The 21,862-nt window shown below is 37.9% G+C and overlaps 3 pseudogenes; all 3 read left to right on the top strand.

The window, feature by feature from the left end:
- Window positions 1-14,459, top strand: part of LOC149147182 (uncharacterized) — a 98,758-nt pseudogene extending 84,299 nt beyond the window's left edge.
- Window positions 14,460-14,586: 127 nt separating this feature from the next.
- Window positions 14,587-15,090, top strand: LOC149147183 (E3 ubiquitin-protein ligase RGLG2 pseudogene; annotated as a pseudogene).
- Window positions 15,091-20,891: 5,801 nt separating this feature from the next.
- Window positions 20,892-21,395, top strand: LOC149147184 (E3 ubiquitin-protein ligase RGLG2 pseudogene; annotated as a pseudogene).
- Window positions 21,396-21,862: the final 467 nt, after the last annotated feature.

Here is a 21,862-nt window from a genome sequence, read left to right on the forward strand (position 1 = left end):
ATGCAATCATAAGGTGAACCATGCCAAGCTTGTAGAGAAAATTGCTGGTGGTTATATTGAGATTGACATGGCTGCCCTAACACATTAGTATTCCATAATGGATTATGCAAGTAAGAAAGTGGAGAGGGAGTGTTTTGAACCATACCTGTAGGCCATGATTTCCGTGGTTTTGACCTTGTTGCAGCTTCCTTACCTCTTTGATATGCTACTTCCATCCTAGATAAGGAAGAGTGAGTATCTATGAGATGCTCCTTTCGGTCCTGAGGGTAAAACACTTCATCCAATTCTTGATTTTTATGAACCTGCAAAACATCCAATTTTTCATTTAGAGAGCTAATAAAATCAACTTTAAAATTTTCAAATAACACATTGATTTCAGCTCTTATGTCTCCTATTCTTGTAGCAGATTTGGAAAAGAAAGAACAAACATCTCTAGAATTCTTACCAGCCTTGGAGATTCCTCTTGAATACCTTATGCACAACTCACAAACATCATCATATGATAACTGAAAAACATCACCTTTTCCTATCAGATTTAAGATTTCTAAACATTCCTCTTTGATTCCTTTAAAAAGGAGTGTTTTTAAGATCTCTTTTTCCAAATGCTTATGCTTTGATTTTTGAAGGTTATAATGAAATCGATCTACATAATCCTCCAAACTTTCATCTTCCCATTGTATCATACCGAAAATATCTTCATTGGATTTGCAATAGTCTTGGTACTTCTTCAAGAATATGTTCTTCATGTCCTCCCATGTTTGGATGCAATTCCCACCTAGGCTCATGAACCATCGGAGAGCTGCTCCTTTTAGAGTAAGAGGAAACACTTTCAATATTTCATCATTTGTACAATAATCATATCCTCTACAAAGTATTTCGAACTCAAATAAAAATGTATCTGGATCTTCATTTGCTAAACCATGAAAATTTGGTAAAGATGGGGGAATTATGTGCATTTGTGTCACTTCTCCTAGATCTTTGATAGGAAATTCAAAAGTAGAAACGCGAGCCATTTCTTACCATAATATAAGATGTTCTTCATGTGTTTTCTTCGAGGCTCCTTCTTCAAATGTTCCTGTCAATCGGTTAGTGAAATGGGTGGTGCTTACATCACCACTTGCGTGAGATCATGTGATTCATTTTATAAAAATTTCTATCTTTTTCCTAATCATTCACACAAAAATTCAAACATCTATTTCTACCCTAGGTTCTTTAACAGTCCTGTTGGAAAGCGGACGGGGGAGCAGGGTTTTTACATGCTCTGTACGCAGGTTCTTACCTTCCGTTTTTAAGACCCAACTCTTCCCTAGCAGGCACTCATCAGATTCACACTACTCTTTAGAAATGGCTACACTCTTCCCCGACAACGGCGCCAAAATGTGGAGCGATAAAAAGGTGTCTTTTAAACTCCTAATTACCTTCACATTAATTATCAACCCAGGGACGACTTTTTATTTCAAGAGTGTACTCAGTCTGAGGCGGCTATTTACTCAAGAGTAATGCTTAGTAGTACAACGTTGCTAAACTATGACTAAATTGCTCTAAAAGAATAAAATCACACAAGGCAGCTTATCAATCAAGGGTGCGGAAGCAATAACCCATCCCTCTAGAAACTGATGGAAAAGGAATTAGAGCATGGACCATAGGTCTGGGAGCTAAGCAGCGACTTGCTGGCTCACTACAGCCTTAGACCTTCTCTCACACCAAAGCAGCAAATGCAAGTAAATGGAACGACAGAAAGTAAAATGGAATAGCAAACAGGAAATGGAACAGCAAGCAGTAAATGGAAGAGCAATCAAATAAACTAAGTCTCGCGAGTCAGAACTAAACTCACATTCTGCAATAAAATAGCAATCTTCTTTCTTAAGGCAAATTGGATGGAATGTACTTTATGGAATAGCACTCATTGATGAATTAGCAAGAATCAACCATACATACACACGACACGCTAATATGGTAATCTGACAATTAAGGTGAATACGACTATGTTTCCAAATAGAATAATATCACTTTTCGGACTCCAATAATCAGGATTTCAAATGAATCCAATAACAGTAATATTCAGTACAAATGCTCTGTAACATAAATAGCTGGTTTAGACTAATAACATGCAATCAACTCTGAAAAGATTCAATCATACAATGCAGAGTCACTACAAAAATTTCCTGAAGAAACCATTAATGAATTAATCGTAGCAGAGCATGGAATAGCATATGAAAAAGCATGTCAGATTACCGAGCAATAAAGATAAGCAAACCACGCAGAAATCAAAAGAATATAATATACAGTAGCAGCAGCATACTCCACCAGAGGCTGGGCCCTTAGCCGCCAGCGGACGTTGCTGGGTTACTTCAGAAGGAAAAGGATGAACAACAACTCCCAAATCATGTATTAATCAGCAAATTGTGGAATCATTACAAAAGCAAATTCTTGAGAATTACAGCATGCAAAAATCCCTATCCTATCATGGATAATCCACCATCATTCTTCATCATTTTTCTATCATTCTTCCATTATTCGAATTCCTCTGAAATCACCCTCCTCTCTGATCTCTGTTGTGATTTAAATAAAGAGAAATCAGAGAGCAGTTACAATCAAGATAAGTACAACATGATTTCTTTTAAAAAATTGGATTGATTCTAACCAGTTGATCAACAAGAAAATATATTTCCTTTCATCTCTCAACAAAAGCAAGACGAATTTGGCTTTGCAGCTGAGATTTGGAGGACGGCCGCAACAACAAATCTGAGAAAATCGTGCTCAAAGAACCCTGCGTTTCTCTCAGTACAAGCCGAATTTGGGCAAACCGTTCTTTGTTAAAGTTAATTGGGCCCGTTCTGGACAAAACCCATGTTCCAGATTTTCCAGATTCTGCTCCATTTGCTCAGAATCTCAACCAAAAAACTGTCACTCCTTATTCCAGCGCATTTCTGAGTTGGCGCTTTTAAAAATCAAATATTCAATCTGAAAATTATCTTGGAGGCTAAGAATGGTAAATAATGTTATAACTGATTTATTAAAACTATCATTGATAAAATCACGCATAATCATCAATTTATTAGAAATAAAGGAGAATAGATAATATTCATTCATAAGAGCATAAATCATTTATAAAATGGATTTAAATGATAAATTATAACAAATGATATGATGAAGAATAGTGGAAATGGGTGGGATAAGTGTTCAAAAGTGATAATAATAATGGCATATTAACGACCCAACAGTAATCACTTCAACTCGGCCTGCCTACATATATTACACAAAATCTCTGATAGACACATAATTTATTAGTCAACACTTCAATCACGCATTACACAACCTGGAATTAAATCTCCGCACATATGTAAATCCACACATAATCACAAAACGGGACTCTGTCTCTCAGCCTGGTTTCTCTTTACAGTGGCCTTTTGTTTACAAATTTTCCCGTAGGCTCTAAACCACACTTTTGCTATCTATCTAGCCTAACTTATCTCAACATCTAACCCCTGTCTTTGCCTTTTAGGCTTACAATTATACTCACGGATTCTAAAACAAATTCTGGTTAGATCCATGAATTCCTTAACAAAATTCCTAAATCTCTCCCTCATTCCTAAAACTCCTCTCTAATCCCTAGGTTCATGAACTGACTCCTAATCTAAGATTTACAATTAATTCTCAACCCCTCAATCTCTCAATTATCCTAAATCTCTCATGTTCTCCTATATTCGAGAAAATTTACAAATATGCCTCACATTATTTAATTAATTCCCTATTCTAGATTCTCTCATTAAAATCAATAAAAACATTAATAATTACACTTAATTCACACTTAGGAAACCAACTTCCTTGAAAACACAATACCCCTATTGCTACTAGAATACAATGAGTTTTCTTGGGTTGGATGCTCCTGCATCATGAAATTTAAAGAGGATTTACCCATTGACAGAAGACTCAGTTTAGCATGCTTCTTGTTGCAATCAATAAAAGACATCATCCTAAAGGTACAATATGGGAAACATCAGCAATTGGAACATCATGGACTCATTAAGCTAATACTAGAGGATGCCTTGAGCCAGTTAAGAATCCCTATTCTATGGTCCACATTTAGAGTCTTGGAGAGAGAGGTTGTTATTTATATCCAAGCCCTTGAATATGATAGGGACCCAACCTCTAGTGGTGAAGAGGAACTAGAAGAATAAGAAGAGGAGGAGGCAGAAATAGATAAAATAGAAGAGGAAAGAAAGCAGTGGGAAGAAATAGAGAAACATGCAAGGTTCTATCCTCAAGAGGAAACTCCATCAATAGAGGCATGGGATGTCAGAGAGGCCACAAGAGTTATGAAAGATATGGAAATATACTAAGTTTCTCAAAGGATAAGAAACACCTTCAGTAAGGGAGTGATGATGAGGCTCGTCAATAGGTAAATTATATGGGTCTTAATGCCACTCTCCAACTTATTAAAATCAACTTTTCTCGTATTTCTTTACATATTTTGTTATGCTCTTAACCTGCAAGATGATTACCAGAATACCAAATATGCGAAGAAATATACCCAGAACATAGAATAGTGAGAAATAAGAGCAAGAATTTTATTATTCAGAAAGCAATGTTCACTTGCCTCTTCGAGGGGGCAACCTCTAATAGAGCAGAGCTCGATTACAAAATAAGACACGATGCTCCTCGCAGGGAGTCTCTATCCTTTATATATGACTCATACATGCAATACCATGGTTCTTATTAATACCATCTATCTAATACCATGGCCCATTTGCAACTAACTGTGGTCCCGTCATTAATTGCGGGTTAACCACTTACAATTATTAATATGGGTTTTATTGACTCTTTACTTAACTATAACTATGACTCGATCCTACTACATAAATAAGGGGGTTAGGGTGGGACCCTAACATACCCTCCCCCTTAAGAATAGCCTTGTTCTCAAGGCTGAAGCAGCGAAAACTGCTGAAGAATAATGGTTGGTTCCTAGGTTGCATCTTCCGGAGAGGTGTCTTTCCACTTGACGAGGACTTCCCTGATCATGTGGCCACGCAGGTGCCGTTCTCGTGTGTCTAGGACCTGTTCAAGTTGGAACTAGATTGACCCTTCTTCATCTAATTCAGGTAGACTGGTTTGAATTCTGCAATTTTTCCCAATCACTTTCTTGAGGCATGAGACATGGAAAACTAGATGGATTTTTACAGTGGGTGGAAAAGCTAGCTTGTAGGCCACTTCTCCAATGCGTTGAAGTACTTGATATGGTCCATATAATTTTGGAGATAGTTTATGACAACCCTTGTCTTTGGGTGAAGTTTGCTTATATGGTTGCAGCCTCAAAAATACCTGATCCCCTTCTTGAAATTGGCGCTTTGAGCGATGCTGATCTTCCTGTTGCTTCATGCAGTTTTGAGCTTGATGAAGATTCTCTCTAAGATGGGTGAGCATGGTTGTGCGATTTTGTAGGAGTTGATCCACCACTTGTACCTTAGAGCACCCCTTGATATAAGAAGTAGGGGAAGGAGGGAGTTGACCATAAACTACTTCATAGGGAGTCACTTTGGTGGTGGCAGGATAGTTGGTGTTATACCACCATTCAGCTAGAGGCAACCACTGTACCCATAGATGTTTCTTTTCTGAAGTGAAACACCTAAGATAGGTTTCCAGACATTTGTTGACGGCTTCAGTTAGACCATCTGTTTGTGGATGATAGGAAGTATTGAGTTTTAGTTCGGTGCCTTGTAGCCTGAAGAGTTCCTACCAAAAATTACTGGTGAAGATTGGGTCACGATCAGACACAATAGAAGTGGGCATGCCATGCAATTTGAAGATTTGATCCATGAAAGATTGAGCGACCAAAGTCAGTGTAAACAGGTGGGGTAGGGCGCAGAAATGAGCATACTTAGAAAGTCGGTCCACAACCACCATGATGACTGACTTGTTTCCTGACTTTGGAAGACCTGTAATGAAATCCATAGAAACCTCCATCCATATAGATGCCGGGATGGGCAACGGTTGTAATGTGCCTGGTGCTTTGATTGTCTCCCCTTTGTGGTGTTGACAGACATCGCATTCTGCTACAAAAGTAAGGATGTCATTTTTCATGCCTGTCCAACAAAATGATCTTCTAGTGCGAGCATATGTCTTCTGAAAGCCTGAATGTCCTGCAATGGGGGATGAGTGCAATTCTTCCAAAATGCGGCTTTTGAGGGTGGATGTTGGTGATATTACGACTCTTTCCTTGTAGCGAAGAATCTCATCTTGCCACGAGTATCCCTTGGTGTAATTTGGATCCGCCTGCAATTGATTAATGAGTTGGAAGAGCTAGGGATGTGAAAACCATTCCCTGCAAGCCTCTTCAGTCCATTCTGGAATGGGAAGGGAAATTGCGAGCAGGGTACTTTCCTCCTCAAATTGGCAAGATAATGCATCTGCTACACTATTTTCATGCCCTTTCTTGTAAATGATCTCATAATCATATCCCAACATTTTGGCGAGCCATTTATTTTGTTGTGGGGAGGATAGGCGTTGCTCCAAAAAATATTTAAGACTGTGATGGTCTGTGCGGATTTGGAAACGTCACCCCAGTAAGTAAGGTCGCCAGGTTTCTACTGTATGTAAGATGGCCATCATTTCCTTCTCATAGGTAGATTGTCCCAGATTCTTCCCACTTAGTTGTTGGCTTATGAAGGCCAAGGGTTGACCTTCCTGCATTAAGACCGCCCCAATACCCGTACCCGAAGCATCATATTCAATGACAAAATATTTGGTGAAATCAGGTAGTGCTAAGACTGGAGTGGAACACATGGCATTTTTGAGAGCTGTAAATGCCTGTTGTGTGTCATCATTCTAGAAGAATGAATTTTTCTTGAGGAGTTGAGTGTTGGTAGCTTCAATTTGTATAAATAAGAAGGCCAAAGGCCTCATTAGGATTCAACTTTTTCATTTAGCTAAGAGGAAATTTGGAGCTAAGACATTGTGACTATTACTCTTATGTTATTTTTGACATTTTGATGATAATGAAAAGGTTTACCTTGATCCAGCACTAAGTTGACTAAGAGGGATGAAGCTATTGGGTTAGGGCCCAACCCTAGCAACAGAAGTTCCTCTTTTTGTACATTTATTCTTAGGTTAAAATCATAGTTAGCTGTTGAAATTATTCCTACTTTGTTTAATTTACAAGTATTTGAATGATTGTTTAGTTTTGCTTCCTTTAGTTGAAGAAGTCGATCAATGGTATAGTAGTGAAAGAGAATACTTTAGAAAATCTTATGCCAGTGGACTCTTCCTCATCTCCCTCATGGCATCATGGTTTGAGGGCCCCACTCTCACAACCCCAAAAATAGTTTATCTTTTGATCATTTCATGACTTACGATTCCTTGTTGAATAAATCACTTCCTATAATTTCTTGGAAGAATCTACAGTTGTCATTTTGTTTCTTGAGTTTGTTGTAGTTTAAGAAGGAATTTCATTCCATGGATATAGTCATTAGCCATGAATAAATCAATTTTCTCAAATTCAACTCATCTTTTCCATATTTATATGAAGTTATGCATAAATGAAGAGAAGCACATGTGTTGTTGCAGGATTAGTTGATCTGTAGGGAGAAACTCATTCCATTAGCTTCATCTAAGCCTTCTCCACTTACTGCCAAGGCCTACCAACCCCCAATCTGATTTATTTTTTATAGCCACCATGGGCAGCCACCTTGAGAAAATCCAACCATCTTGAAGTGTTGGGCTAAGCCTTGGGCAGTGTGAATCTTCCCTACACCTTATTCGACCATCAAACATCTTCCCATCACTTCATTTCACCTTCCCTACCTTCTTATAGCCTTCATCTAGTTTCCTATAGAAAACTAGGAGATCCATTTGTTTAGCTTAACATTTAAATTTACATTTATTTATTTAGTTATTATTTTTTTTTCCTGCAATTTTAACAAAATATAGCTAGTGCATTCATACATAGTCATAGCAGTGTTAGGATAATTTGCATGCCTACTTAGTCCAGATAGCTACATGATAGAATGCAAGGTTATATTAGCTCTCTTCTGAAAGTAATGTTTGTCAATTATTAGCTAGACAATTTCATGTCATTTCACAGAACTTTCCATTCAACACTTTAATTTTCTTAAAATAGGTAAGCATTTACTTTCTGCATTAAAGATAACTTTACATTCACTGTTAGTAGTCAGACTCCTTATAGTCAATAGAAGAATGGTTTGAAAAAACCTAGTGGTCTATCTCCCCAGTTGAAAAGTGATAAGGGCATATTGTTGCATCTACTATGCATATAGCACTGTCACCTCCAAGTTTGTACGAACTCTGAGCTGATAAAGTAAAGTTGGTAGCCCTATGAGTTGCAACATCCTTGCTACAATACTGGGGCTCATTAGTTGTAGATGTCAAAACACAAGTAGTTGGATCTAAAGCAAGCATATGCAATTTCCAATAGTGGTCATAAACACAATCTCTCTCATTTATCATCAACCTTCAAGAAATTGTTGTTGGGGTTGCAAAAAGATGTGTTATTAGAAGAGATAGTGACATTTATTCCATGAAATTTTGTCTCAATAATTTTTTTTGTACATGTCATGGTTTTCTTTTTCATTGAAGTTTTATTGTAGGAATTCCAATATATGTATTATATTCTCAAGATATTAATGGGACTTCTCTCCCCCTAGGATTTTTCTTCTCTAATACTGATATATTCTTCTTTGTTTCCTTGAGCAACCCCCCTAATATTAGTCTGACTTCACTTTATCATTGAAGTGACATACTACTCTTTTTTCTTCCTCTTCCATATTTGAGTGGTTTTCCTTCTTTTGTCTTCATTTCTCTTTGACTCATTGTTTTATTTGCTTGGAGTGGCTTCCTTGTTTTGTCTAGATCTCTTTAATGTATATGGAAACTTGCAGTCTTTGGCCTTGTGGCCAAATTTATCACACTTATAACATCTTGTGTGGAAAAGAAATGGAAAAAATGGTGTGTATTTGCTTGTGCCCATATTTTTCTTTTCATATAGTTTGCATTCAATAGTTTTTTGTCTAAATCCATTGCACAATTAACAATAACCATAAAAATGATTTGTGTATGTGGTGAATGAATGTCTTCTCTCTTTGATTGTTTGAGGGAGCCTTCTCATTTGCTGCATCTTCAATTGATTGTTCTTGGTTTGTTTGTTCTTACAGTTTGCTGCAATATGTCCTGGTTCATGGAAATGGAAGCATGAGATATATTTCCTCCTTTGAGATATTGAAGATTTTCTAACTTCATCTCTATGAGCAGATTGCATCCTTGCAAAGTAGACTTTCTTTGTTTCATTCTTCTCCTTCAAGTTCTACTACTTATTTTTATTTGTTTCTTCTTTTGTAGGTCCTTTTGATGCTACTTTGTCATCTTTAATGGTTTCCTTGTCTGAGTTCTTCATGGAGGAAACCTACTCTTCTAGCTGCTTACACAAACTATTCTTTTCTTCTAGCTTACTTCTAGCTGAACTAGTCTCGGATTCTAAATTTTCACATTGTTCTTCTTTTTACTTCAGTTTTTGCTCATCATTTCTTTAGTTATCCTTGTTCCTTCTAATTTTTTCCTCATATTAGTAATTTCTTCCTTGAATTTATGTTCTCTTTCATCACATATTTGCAACAATTTCTTATAGTCTTTGCTCTCATTCTTCAATGTTTCTGTTTCAGTCAAGGTTGATTCAAGTTTAATTTGTTCTTTAGCTAACTTTCCTTCATGAGAATCAGATGTAGAATATGTCTCATTTAATTGAACACTTTCTTTTTGACATGAATTCTTCTTCCTGTTCTTTTTCTTCTCCTTTTCGATCATGCAACTACTAGTGTCTCCTTCATGTATGACCTGCAATCTATCCCAAATTTCTTTCCCAGAATTTAAGTATATTACTGTATCAAGATCCTTATTGTGAAGATTGTTATACATAACAGATTTTTCCTTAGCATTCAACTATTGTTCTTGCATAGAGGGGGAGTCTTTATAGTAGCCATCACGTACAAGATTCCATACACCAGGTCCATAAGCTATTAGTTCAGTTCATATTTTACCTTATCTCTCCATTCATGAAATTTTGTTGCACTCAACAAAAGTACACTTTGATAGTCCATGAGTCAACCATACATATCTTCCAACTATTATGCTTATACGAAAGGAACCGGATATGATACCAATTGATGAAAATTTGTGTAAACTGAGAGGTGGGGGGGGGGGTGGGGTGTGTGAATCAGTTTAGCATATTCATGGACATTAAAATTCTTTTCATTAAACTCATTAACTGAAACATTACATGAGAAACTTAACAAATAATGACCAACAGATTGAATATGTGAACAACAAGTAATAAGCAAACCAAAACATTACATGAACACATATTGACACCAAATATATGTGGAAACCCAGAAAGGGAGAAAACCACGATTTCTTTTATTGTTGTGATGCAAAGGCAAGCTCCTACTCCTTATTACATCTAATTTTCTGTAGACTCCAACTTACAGGAGGATGCTACCTCAATTTTTTGCAAGCCGCAACTGCAAGGAAGCTCCAACTCCCATATTTTTTCTGTAGGCTACAACCAACAGGAGGCTCCTACCTCAACATGCTCCAACCTGATGTTTATCAAGCCACTACTTGAAAGGAGACTACCATCTCCTGATGCAAAACAATAAATAATAATGTGTCGGTTTACCTAGTCATAAATTCTACATATCTCCATCTTCATTTCTGCATCTTCTTCCCTTCAAATCTACTTCACTTTAGCTTCATATGTGCCAGGTAACTAATGCATAATATCTCAATCAGATCACTCGCATTCTCCCATTCTCTAACCTCTTAAATTCCTTCCAAAATCACATCTTTTATAAAGATATTTTTTCGGTTATTTGTATCCCACATAGGAATATGAAGTGAATAATCTTGACTCTTTGCCTTCCACTCATTCATTTCCAAACTCTTCATATCTTGAATGTTAGAACACAAAAATAAACAATCCATCCAATATTAATTTCAGCCACATGTAATCATTAAATGAATCAACCTAATTCCAGCATCAAATACCAATATTTATCATTAATGCATCACAACAATCTTTGCAACATCTTTACCATTGCCTTGGATTCTTACATTTGCATCACAAAAAATCATCTTAACAACAAATTAGTGTCACCACAAATTCTTCATTAAACAATATTTGCAACATTATCCAAGCATCAAGCCATCAACATGCCATCAACATGAGAATCAAGTCATCAACATGCCAACATCAATGTTCTATCAAACCATCAATGTATTTGTTGCTCCTTTTTCCTTGATCTTGCATACCTTGCCTTCTTTTGCTTGTTGTTTCTTGTGCTTCTCCTTTGATTTCTGCTCCTTTGCCATCAAATAATATATTTCCAACATGTAAACAATCGTAAGCTGGCATATTTTTTGATTTTGGATTAAAAAAAAAATCCTCTTTGAGGCTCTCGTCACTCAAATTATTCTATATGAATGTGAGGTGTGAGGTTGAAATATATCTAGAGAGTCATGTGTTGAAGAATCCAGGGAAAATGTAGGTTAATGAGATTCTTCTTATCATGATAACTATTTGTGAGGTGTTTTTAACTTTTTCTTCTTAGCACAATTTTCACTTGTTATTATTAGAGTGTGTATTCTTAGTTGATCAAATAGCTACCAAATCAAAAGAGACAAGAACACAAGATGTTGCCTTTCTGCCATGGCCAAAACCTCTCACTCTTTGAGAGGAAAACCCACACAAAATTATTCTTATAGAGATTCTAATTGACGAATACCAAGACTATGACCCTTGACCTACTAAGCCACTCGAAGGCCAAGACACCAATCCTATCCCTTTTCACTGTTGTGATCATCATCATTACAACTGCTATACAAAGGTCAATTTTATTGCATCACTGAGGTCATGAATAGCTGCACCATTACCGGAATCATCACTGTACATAGCTGCACCATCATTGAAACCATCATTGTACATTCACTGAGACCATCTATGCACCTTTCTTGAGATTTGGTACACCTTCATTGAGATCATTACTACACTTTGAGATCATTACTAAGATCATCTCTAATATTTCATTGAGATCACCATCATAACAATGAGATCTATATTTAGATATGTATATATCCATGAGATTTGCATCGAGAATGTTTTCATGATTAAGAATTCGTAACTATGTCTTCATCATATTCATGACAAAGAACGAGATCATGACTGCATCCAGATTATATATCAAGCAAATGCGTGTTACTGTGGGATCATACCAAAGTGTTTCATTACAAGATTGAGTGTGCTACTGTAGGATCATCGAAATCCTTTTCATCACAATTAAGTCCAGACTATAACTGTACCAAGATAGTGTGCCGAGAGTGTAAATATGTCGAGACAGTGACTACAACTCGGATGATGAGAAAGTGATCATGAGGAGGCGAAGACACAGAGATACTTGATATTGTAATCATCCACCTCAGTTACAAAGACATCCGAGTTCTATACTCCTGTAATGCGGATCTCAGAACTCATCCGAAGATTATAGAGGATCTGGGCTCTTGTTTTTTGTTTTTCGAATACTCTAGCTGGGTATTTATAATGGTTCAATCCACACATTAAGCCAACATGACATTGAACTATGGTGTCTACTTATTTGTGTTGACATGACTGCTTTTAAGTTGATTTCCAGGCTGACATGACAAAGAGGATTGTGCTTGTCATTTTGGAGGGCTTCTTCCAAGTATAACATGAATTTATAAACATTACAATGACTCTTATCCATTACGATAAATCATAAAGACATTAAGAAGAAGAATTTGACCTACAAATAACATTTCTTTCTCATGAAACCCATGATGCAAGGAATACAATAAATATATTTATTTTTTCAATAATCATAATTACAAGTCATTATGAAGACCAAACCTAATTGCACTTTCTTCAACACTACCTTTTAACTAGGGAGGTATTCATAATGTTACTTGGTCATTCTTAATTTGAACAATTTCTCATAAGATGAATCATATTGGTAACCCATCTATATAGCATCATAGTAACCAACATTTTTTCCACAGTGTTATCACTCAAGAAAAAATTTTAAATTGTTCACATTAGTTCGATTGTTTGTCAAAGGGTTGGTGTCAATTTTGGGTCTAGTCTTTTCATCTGGTTTTAGAGTCTAAATAGTTTGAATAGGAGTCTTGTGAAGAGTATTGTTGGTATGTACAAAGGGGTCAATTCTCTGTTTTAGTCTATCATTGGTCTCACATCTCACATGGATATCATATGTCCAAACTCGTTTCAAAGCTGAAATTGTCTAGGTGATTTCGTAGCGCATAATTCATATTTTGCACTGGCTGCGCTACGAAATTGGGGATTTGTTTGAATCCATAGCAAATATTTCACAGCTGTCATATCCAGCAAAATCCATCAACATTTGTCAGCCTATATACTTCGTCGATCATATCCGACCGCTTATCCTCATCATTAGGTCGTGAGGTGTCTTGGTATTGGTACGTGTTTGCAGTTGTATTTTACTCTGCGGGTTTGGTCGATCAATCAGGCTTTTCAAAATAGTACCAGTGCAGTCAGAAGAAATTAGAGCGATGGCAAGGCATTGTAGTGTTGGCACTGAACTGAGGATGTCTGTTGAGCGGTTTATTCTCCTTGACACTCAGCCTGTATTTAGTGCATCTGTTTTGGCGGAAATGATGAGGCCTGATGGATCTTCTTCGATTTCTGTTTTAAGTGGAGAGCAGTTATCAGCTGAGTTGGCTCATGAGTTAATGGGTATTCAGGGCACTTTCTAGCTTGGCGTTTTCCTTGCTTCAGTCTTCCATGTGCTGTTGTTTGTGACAGAGGGCCTTCATGATATCAGTCTCTGGAGACTCATGCTAACGGTTGATATGCTAAAGCAGGGGCTACCAGACCCATCTCTTCTGAATTCCCCTTCAACTGGAATAGGTGCCTATTCACAAAGTTCAAATATAGCGTCTGACAGAGAGGAGTGGGACACTTTACAGGATGATTCAACTGAGTTTTTGGCTGATCCAGTGTTCATTCACACAAAGTTACGTGAACAGAAGTTTTCTTGGTACAATGTTTTGTGTTTGAGAAAAGCGCTTTCACTTTATTTCAATTCATCTTCTTTCAGGAAGAATAGGTTTGTTCAGTATTTTCCATCACGGCTCCAATACAATGATCATTTGGATGTGCTGAATGAAACCCCGTCTCAACCAAATAAAGATGAAGCTGGCCCTCAAGGGTGTCAGATGATTTAACAAAGATCCAGCTTGAGAGCTATACCTCAATATTGAAGCAACTCCGTGATCAGGTGCTTTCGATGCCACGTCGTTCCTTTGCAAAGCCAATCAGTGAGCGTGAATTGCAGTTTACATGGTGTGAGTTCGGCAAAAGATGTAACATGTTTCAAGACTCACAAAGGGTTTTGGGATGAAGTAGCCGAGAAATTGAAAGAAGAGACAAGAAAATGTGTATCGCCATGGAAGTTTTGTACCAAGTTTAGGACCATGAAAATAAGATACCTTGCAAAAAGCAGAGTGGTGTTCAACACCAAAATAAACATGATGCGGCAGTTTGATGATAATATTCCAGCTCGAGCATTTGACAACTTCCAGTTTGTGAACTTTACAGAGATTATGTCAAAGAATGTTGCTAAATCTAGGAAGGAGACTGAGTTTGCCCTTGCATCACTTATGGAAATACCATCTCATTACAAGGCCACACGGGATCTTGAAATACTGGGTCGCCGCAGAGGCAAGATGCCTGATAGGTCTCCTCTTCCGCCAGCACTTGGCAATGATAATCATGCTGCAAGGCAACAATATCAGTGTGCAGACAGTTTCCAAACAAATAGCTCCCGAAATCGTTGTGTTGATTCCTTTGCAGGATCTGCTCCTCCAGAAGCCAAGGATACACAGGATGCTCAACTGTGTCCAATCTGCCTGATGAATGCTAAAGACCTTGCTTTTGGATGCGGTCATCAGACCTGTTATGACTGCGGACAGAACATTGTTACATGCCCTATATGTCGCAGTGATATCACAACTAGGATAAAACTGTATTAAAGTCAATGCAAATTTCGCAGAAAGATAAATATTTATTATGACTTGGCCATCTGAAATACGCCGAATTGGGGCTGGATTGGCATGGGTCCATGTTCTATTGTGTGGATTTGCACAGTAGCTACGATAAGGATCTTTTTGGCAAACTTGAGCAAAGGGGCAGAGTGAAGACCAGAAGTGTGAATGTAAGGCCAATGTGGATAATTTAGTGCTTCGTTCAGGTGTCAAGACAGTAAAGCGGCGTGTTAAGAGGGTAAGTGGGGATTGAAAGGATTGAAGGAGCTCTTGGTTGGAATACAGTTACAGTGGATAACATACATGAAAGCATGGAGTCCTTTCATAAAGCACTTGTTTCTGCTTTCATGAAACTGAGAGGCCTACGTTTATCAAGACCCTGATTGGTAAGTTGTCCAAGAAAGAAGGAACAGCCAAAGCTCATCATGGAATATTTGATGATCAAGATCTAAAGCAGATGAGGCAGAAAGTGAAATGGGAAGACAGAGAACCATTCCATGTTATTCCAATGGCCTACCAAGAACTGCAGAAGCAAGCGAAATATGGAGAAAGACTGGAAGAAGAACAGAACAACTTATCTTGGCTACTATTCCTCTTTCAGAAGATAATCCAGCTCCAAGTATTGTGACAGAGAAGAACATCAAATTATTATTTGAAATGCAGAAAAAGGTGGATAGAATTCAAGGAAACTACTCTGGATCATTGGTATCTCTAAAGGATATCTGCATGAAGCCGGTTGGTGAGGAGTGTGCTAGTCAAACTGTTTTACAATACTATAAAATGAAACCAGAACTGTTTGATTATTATGAAGGGTCTTCACATGCGTTGTTTTGCTTTGAGCATTACACATCTTCGGAGCCATGCTTGAGTTCATATCATGCTCTTGTTGACCCAAACACAATATTAGGGGGTTACAAGGGAAGCAACTATTCACAAGCTACTGCATTTGTTATCACATATCCTGTTAATAATGCTGTAGACAAGATAGGACATGAAAATGGAAAAGCGTTAGCATGGGAGAATTCTTTCATTCATTTAGTGAAAGAAGAGCTTATTCCAATGGCAAAATTGCACAATATTACTCTTGCAATTTCTGCAGAAAGTTCTGTGCAGGAAGAACTTAAGAGGGAGAGCACTGCTGATGCTATAATCATATTGATCAGCTACATTGTCATGTTTGCCTACATATCAGTGACACTGGGTGATATTTCACCACACTTTTCACTTCTTTATGTTTCATCGAAGGTGTTACTTGGTTTGTCAGGGGTTATTGTTGTTGTCCTTTCGGTACTTGGATCTTTCGGTACTTCTTACTGCAAGTGACTGCATTTGTTCCTCTTATGACATTTGATTTGATAAGAACAGAAGGAAACATAGTTGATTTCTTTCCTTGCATTAGAGTTAGTCCATCAACAACTGAACTTGAACATGATAATTTGGGCAGGGGGCACCAAAAACTTGGCCTTTTGGTGCAGTACATGAAGAATATCCATGCACCTGTACTAAGCATACCAGCAGTGAAAGTTGCAGTCCTATTGGTGTTCAGTGGTTTTGCTTTTGCAAGCATTGCATTAACTACAAGGCTTAAACCAGGTTTATAGCAACAAGTGGTACTTCCAAGAGACTCTTATCTACAGGGCTATTTCAATAACATATCTGAGTACCTTCGAGTTGTCATTCGAGCTACAAATGACTTCAATATTACACCAAATGGCATGCTTCTAGGGCAGGGTTCAGTTCTTAATGATGTTCTTGTAGCCAGATTCATACGGTTATATTTGGAAAAGTGAATGGTGTTATTGATGTCATTACATCTTTTCCTCAGGAGAAATATCTGTTTCTTGAAAAGTTGCAAGCAAATCCTGTCAAAATGATCAAGGGAGTAAGGTGCTTAAGCCATGAACAGCGGCAAATCTTTTCGAAAGGTTTTGTCATCACACAGGTACATGGGAAAGGCTTACAGCACATCAAGGACGTGGCAGTCTGCTCCACTTCTTTGGAGTCGAACATTTTGAGGCAAACCGAGGACCGACAAACAGGGGCAGTTTCCTATGTTTCCGGGCATTGGAAAACATGTGATATCGAAGAGTAACATGAAGCATTAAAGGTCCATCACAGCCACCGCCATAAGGGAACCAGATGTCAGAGAACGAAAATGATTGTAGACCAAGGCTATTATGGAATTAGAGTCCTATTTGATTTAGAAGTCTAGAAGATCTAGTAGAATTAGAATCTTAATTGTTTTAGGATTCTAGAGCTGTTAATTAGTAGTCAGTTGTAATTATTAGTTAGTTAAAGTGTTAGTAGGTGTCATCATAGGCAGAATTGGAGTTCCCCTCACGCTGGAGGAGGAACCTCAGTTAGGTGGAAGAGCTCTATATATAGTTGAAACAGCAATGTAATCAGGGTTGGAAAATTTTATGACACAGCTTGTTTTTGGCTTATGTAAAGACTCATTTCAGTAATATAATTTTGATTTTACTTCTCAGGATTCATGAAGGATTTCTTATACTCAGAATGTGTGATTCTGTCCTTTCCTTAGTATTGTTTGCAGTGGTATGGATGTATAATCACTCAGAATTCACTGAATGTGATCTGATTTCCTGTATGCATCTATAAATTGTGTGGTTCTATATGAATGTATGTTCTGAGTATTTAAATGCTGAATGCCCTGACTTCCATGTAAGGTCAAGATCTTTGTTATGTTGAGGTGTTGTTGACTCCATAGGCCCAATGGATAGTTGTTTAATATGTTTCCAGCATTCATATTTGTTACAGTTGTTTCACAAGAGTTAGCCATCTTATCTTGATCAGAATCATTAACCCATCTAGAGAGAGCCCTCTCAGGTTGAGGAGGCTAAGCCTCAGCCTAAAGTAGGTTTGAAATAGTTACTTAGAGTCAACATGACAAGCAGCCTATCAGGGTCTGATTTTGAGATAAAATTTTGGTGCGTCTGCCGGGAGATTGAAGATTATTCATTCCCGAAATCAATGGCTGAACTTCTGAAGGTAGCAGGAGCTCAGACATCTTTTTGAGGCTGCAAATCTACCTTGGCGACTCCATTGTTGAAGAATTCGAAATTCATACATTCATGGTGATTCCACTGAAGTTATGAAGGACCCAGATGCTACCATTCTTATTTCAAGGTATGCATGCATAAATTTTTCAGGAATTCATGGTTTCCCAAATCATTTTCCCAAGGATGCATATTTTCTAAGGAATGGTCCAAAATTCAACGGAGAAGATTTGAGTTTAACTTTGAAGCATCTATCTGAGTTCTGTGATTTTATCGAGCTTCTTAGAGTTAAAAATGAAGATGTTTGCATTATGTTGTTCTATGATTCATTTCAAGGGAAATGCAAACAGTGGATTGAAAGCTTTCCTGCCAAATCCATTAAGTCATTTGAAGACTTTTGGTTTATGTTTTTGGAGGAATGGATAGATAGATCAGAGTTGGTGGCAAAATATCCTTCAATTCAAGGTTTCAAACAATGGAATAATGATCATAGTAATGGAGAAACAGATGAAAATTTTTCTTTGTCCTTGTCCTCGTAGCTAAAATCATTTGAGTGTAAGGTAGAGGATAAGATGAAATTTTTGAATGAAGTTGCTAATTGAGAAAGACATTGAAGGTCTACAAGGTCAAATTCAATCATATAGTCTTCATGGTTGTGATCATCCTTTTCAAAAGGTTCCTATGTCAGAACATAAGGAGAGAGTGTTGCTTCCTTTCTCTTTCACGATTGAGGAACTGTACACTGTTGTTGAAGATCAGTTTTCACAGCCAGAAAGTTACGAGAACCATCAAGCTGATCATGTATTCTGGGATCCTATAGCTGACTACATGGAAGAGTTTTACTCTCCAGTGTTTTAGTTTTTCTATGAAGATCAGAGGCAATTTCAATGGCAACGGTCATCACAATATCATAGTGGCTCTGAACTCCGATGCAGTCAAAAAACTCAAATATCAGATAAGACAAATGATTGGCTACATTGGAAATTTCACAGTGATTGAGCTGAAAGAAATTTGAATTGTTAGGGTAGGTAGGTAGGAAAATGCAAATAAGCTCAAGGTTGACTGAGCATATTTTTTTTCAGTAGATATAGATTTCTTTCTCCTACAGTGATCATCAAGCTTAAGCCCGAGGTGAAGGCCCAAGACGCTGGAAAGGGATGTTTGTCAAGAAAATTTCTGTTTGTAATAAAAAAGATAAAGCACTGGACCTATGAGTTCTTAGTGTACTACAGTAGCACACTATCCCAAGTGGAGTCACTGTTATCACTCAAGAAAAATTTTTAAATTGTTCACATCAGTTCGATTGTTTGTCAAAGGGTTGGTGTCAATTTTGGGTCTAGTCTTTTCATCTGGTTTTAGAGTCTAAATAGTTTGAATAGGAGTCTTGTGAAGAGTATTGTTGGTATGTACAAAGGGGTCAATTCTCTGTTTTAGTCTATCATTGGTCTCACATCTCACATGGATATCATATGTCCAAACTCGTTTCAAAGCTGAAATTGTCTAGGTGATTTCGTAGCGCATAATTCATATTTTGCACTGGCTGCGCTACGAAATTGGGGATTTGTTTGAATCCATAGCAAATATTTCACAGCTGTCATATCCAGCAAAATCCATCAATAGTTGTCAGCCTATATACTTCGTCGATCATATCCGACCGCTTATCCTCATCATTAGGTCGTGAGGTGTCTTGGTATTGGTACGTGTTGCAGTTGTATTTTACTCTGCGGATTTGGTCGATCAATCAGGCTTTTCAAAATAGTACCAGTGCAATCAGAAGAAATTAGAGCGATGGCAAGGCATTGTAGTGTTGGCACTGAACTGAGGATGTCGGTTGAGCGGTTTATTCTCCTTAACACTCAGCCTGTATTTAGTGCATCTGTTTTGGCGGAAATGATGAGGCCTGTATTTAGTGCATCTTCTTCGATTTCTGTTTTAAGTGGAGAGCAGTTATCAGCTGAGTTGGCTCATGAGTTAATGGGTATTCAGGGCACTTTCTAGCTTGGCGTTTTCCTTGCTTCAGTCTGCCATGTGTTGTTGTTTGTGACAGAGGGTCTTCATGATATCAGTCTCTGGAGACTCATGCTAACGGTTGATATGCTAAAGCAGGGGATACCAGACCCATCTCTTCTGAATTCCCCTTCAACTGGAATAGGTGCCTATTCACAAAGTTCAAATATAGCATCTGACAGAGAGGAGCGGGACACTTTACAGGATCATTCAACTGAGTTTTTGGCTGATCCAGTGTTCATTCACACAAAGTTACGTGAACAGAAGTTTTCTTGGTACAATGTTTTGTGTTTGAGAAAAGCGCTTCCACTTTATTTCAATTCATCTTCTTTCAGGAAGAATAGGTTTGTTCAGTATTTTCCATCACGGCTCCAATACAATGATCATTTGGATGTGCTGAATGAAACCCCGTCTCAACCAAATAAAGATGAAGCTGGCCCTCAAGGGTGTCAGATGATTTAACAAAGATCCAGCTTGAGAGCTATACCTCAATACTGAAGCAACTCCGTGATCAGGTGCTTTCGATGCCACGTCGTTCCTTTGCAAAGCCAATCAGTGAGCGTGAATTGCAGTTTACATGGTGTGAGTTCGGCAAAAGATGTAACATGTTTCAAGACTCACAAAGGGTTCTGGGATGAAGTAGTCGAGAAATTGAAAGAAGAGACAAGAAAATGTGTATCGCCATGGAAGTTTTGTACCAAGTTCAGGACCATGAAAATAAGATACCTTGCAAAAAGCAGAGTGGTGTTCAACACCAAAATAAACATGATGCGGCAGTTTGATGATAATATTCCAACTCGAGCATTTGACAACTTACAGTGTGTGAACTTTACAGAGATTATGTCAAAGAATGTTGCTAAATCTAGGAAGGAGACTGAGTTTGCCCTTGCATCACTTATGGAAATACCATCTCATTACAAGGCCACACGGGATCTTCAAATACTGGGTCGCCGCAGAGGCAATATGCCTGATAGGTCTCCTCTTCCGCCAGCACTTGGCAATGATAATCATGCTGCAAGGCAACAATATCAGCGTGCAGACAGTTTCCAAACAAATAGCTCCCGAAATCGTTGTGTTGATTCCTTTGCAGGATCTGCTCCTCCAGAAGCCAAGGATACACAGGATGCTCAACTGTGTCCAATCTGCCTGATGAATGCTAAAGATCTTGCTTTTGGATGCGGTCATCAGACCTGTTATGACTGCGGACAGAACATTGTTACATGCCCTATATGTCGCAGTGATATCACAACCAGGATAAAACTGTATTAAAGTCAATGCAGATTTCGCAGAAAGATAAATATTTATTATGACTTGGCCATCTGAAATACGCCGAATTGGGGCTGGATTGGCATGGGTCCATGTTCTATTGTGTGGATTTGCACAGTAGCTACGATAAGGAGCTTTTTGGAAAACTTGAGCAAAGGGGCAGAGTGAAGACCAGAAGTGTGAACGTAAGGCCAATGTGGATAATTTAGTGCTTCGTTCAGGTGTCAAGACAGTAAAGCGGCGTGTTAAGAGGGTAAGTGGGGATTGAAAGGATTGAAGGAGCTCTTGGTTGGAATACAGTTACAGTGGATAACATACATGAAAGCATGGAGTCCTTTCATAAAGCACTTGTTTCTGCTTTCATGAAACTGAGAGGCCTACGTTTATCAAGACCCTGATTGGTAAGTTGTCCAAGAAAGAAGGAACAACCAAAGCTCATCATGGAATATTTGATGATCAAGATCTGAAGC

This window comes from Pinus tabuliformis, chromosome 9 (assembly GCF_031772625.1).
Source record: "Pinus tabuliformis cultivar Carrire ecotype Pingquan chromosome 9, CPIR1, whole genome shotgun sequence".
NCBI lineage: Eukaryota > Viridiplantae > Streptophyta > Pinopsida > Pinales > Pinaceae > Pinus > Pinus tabuliformis.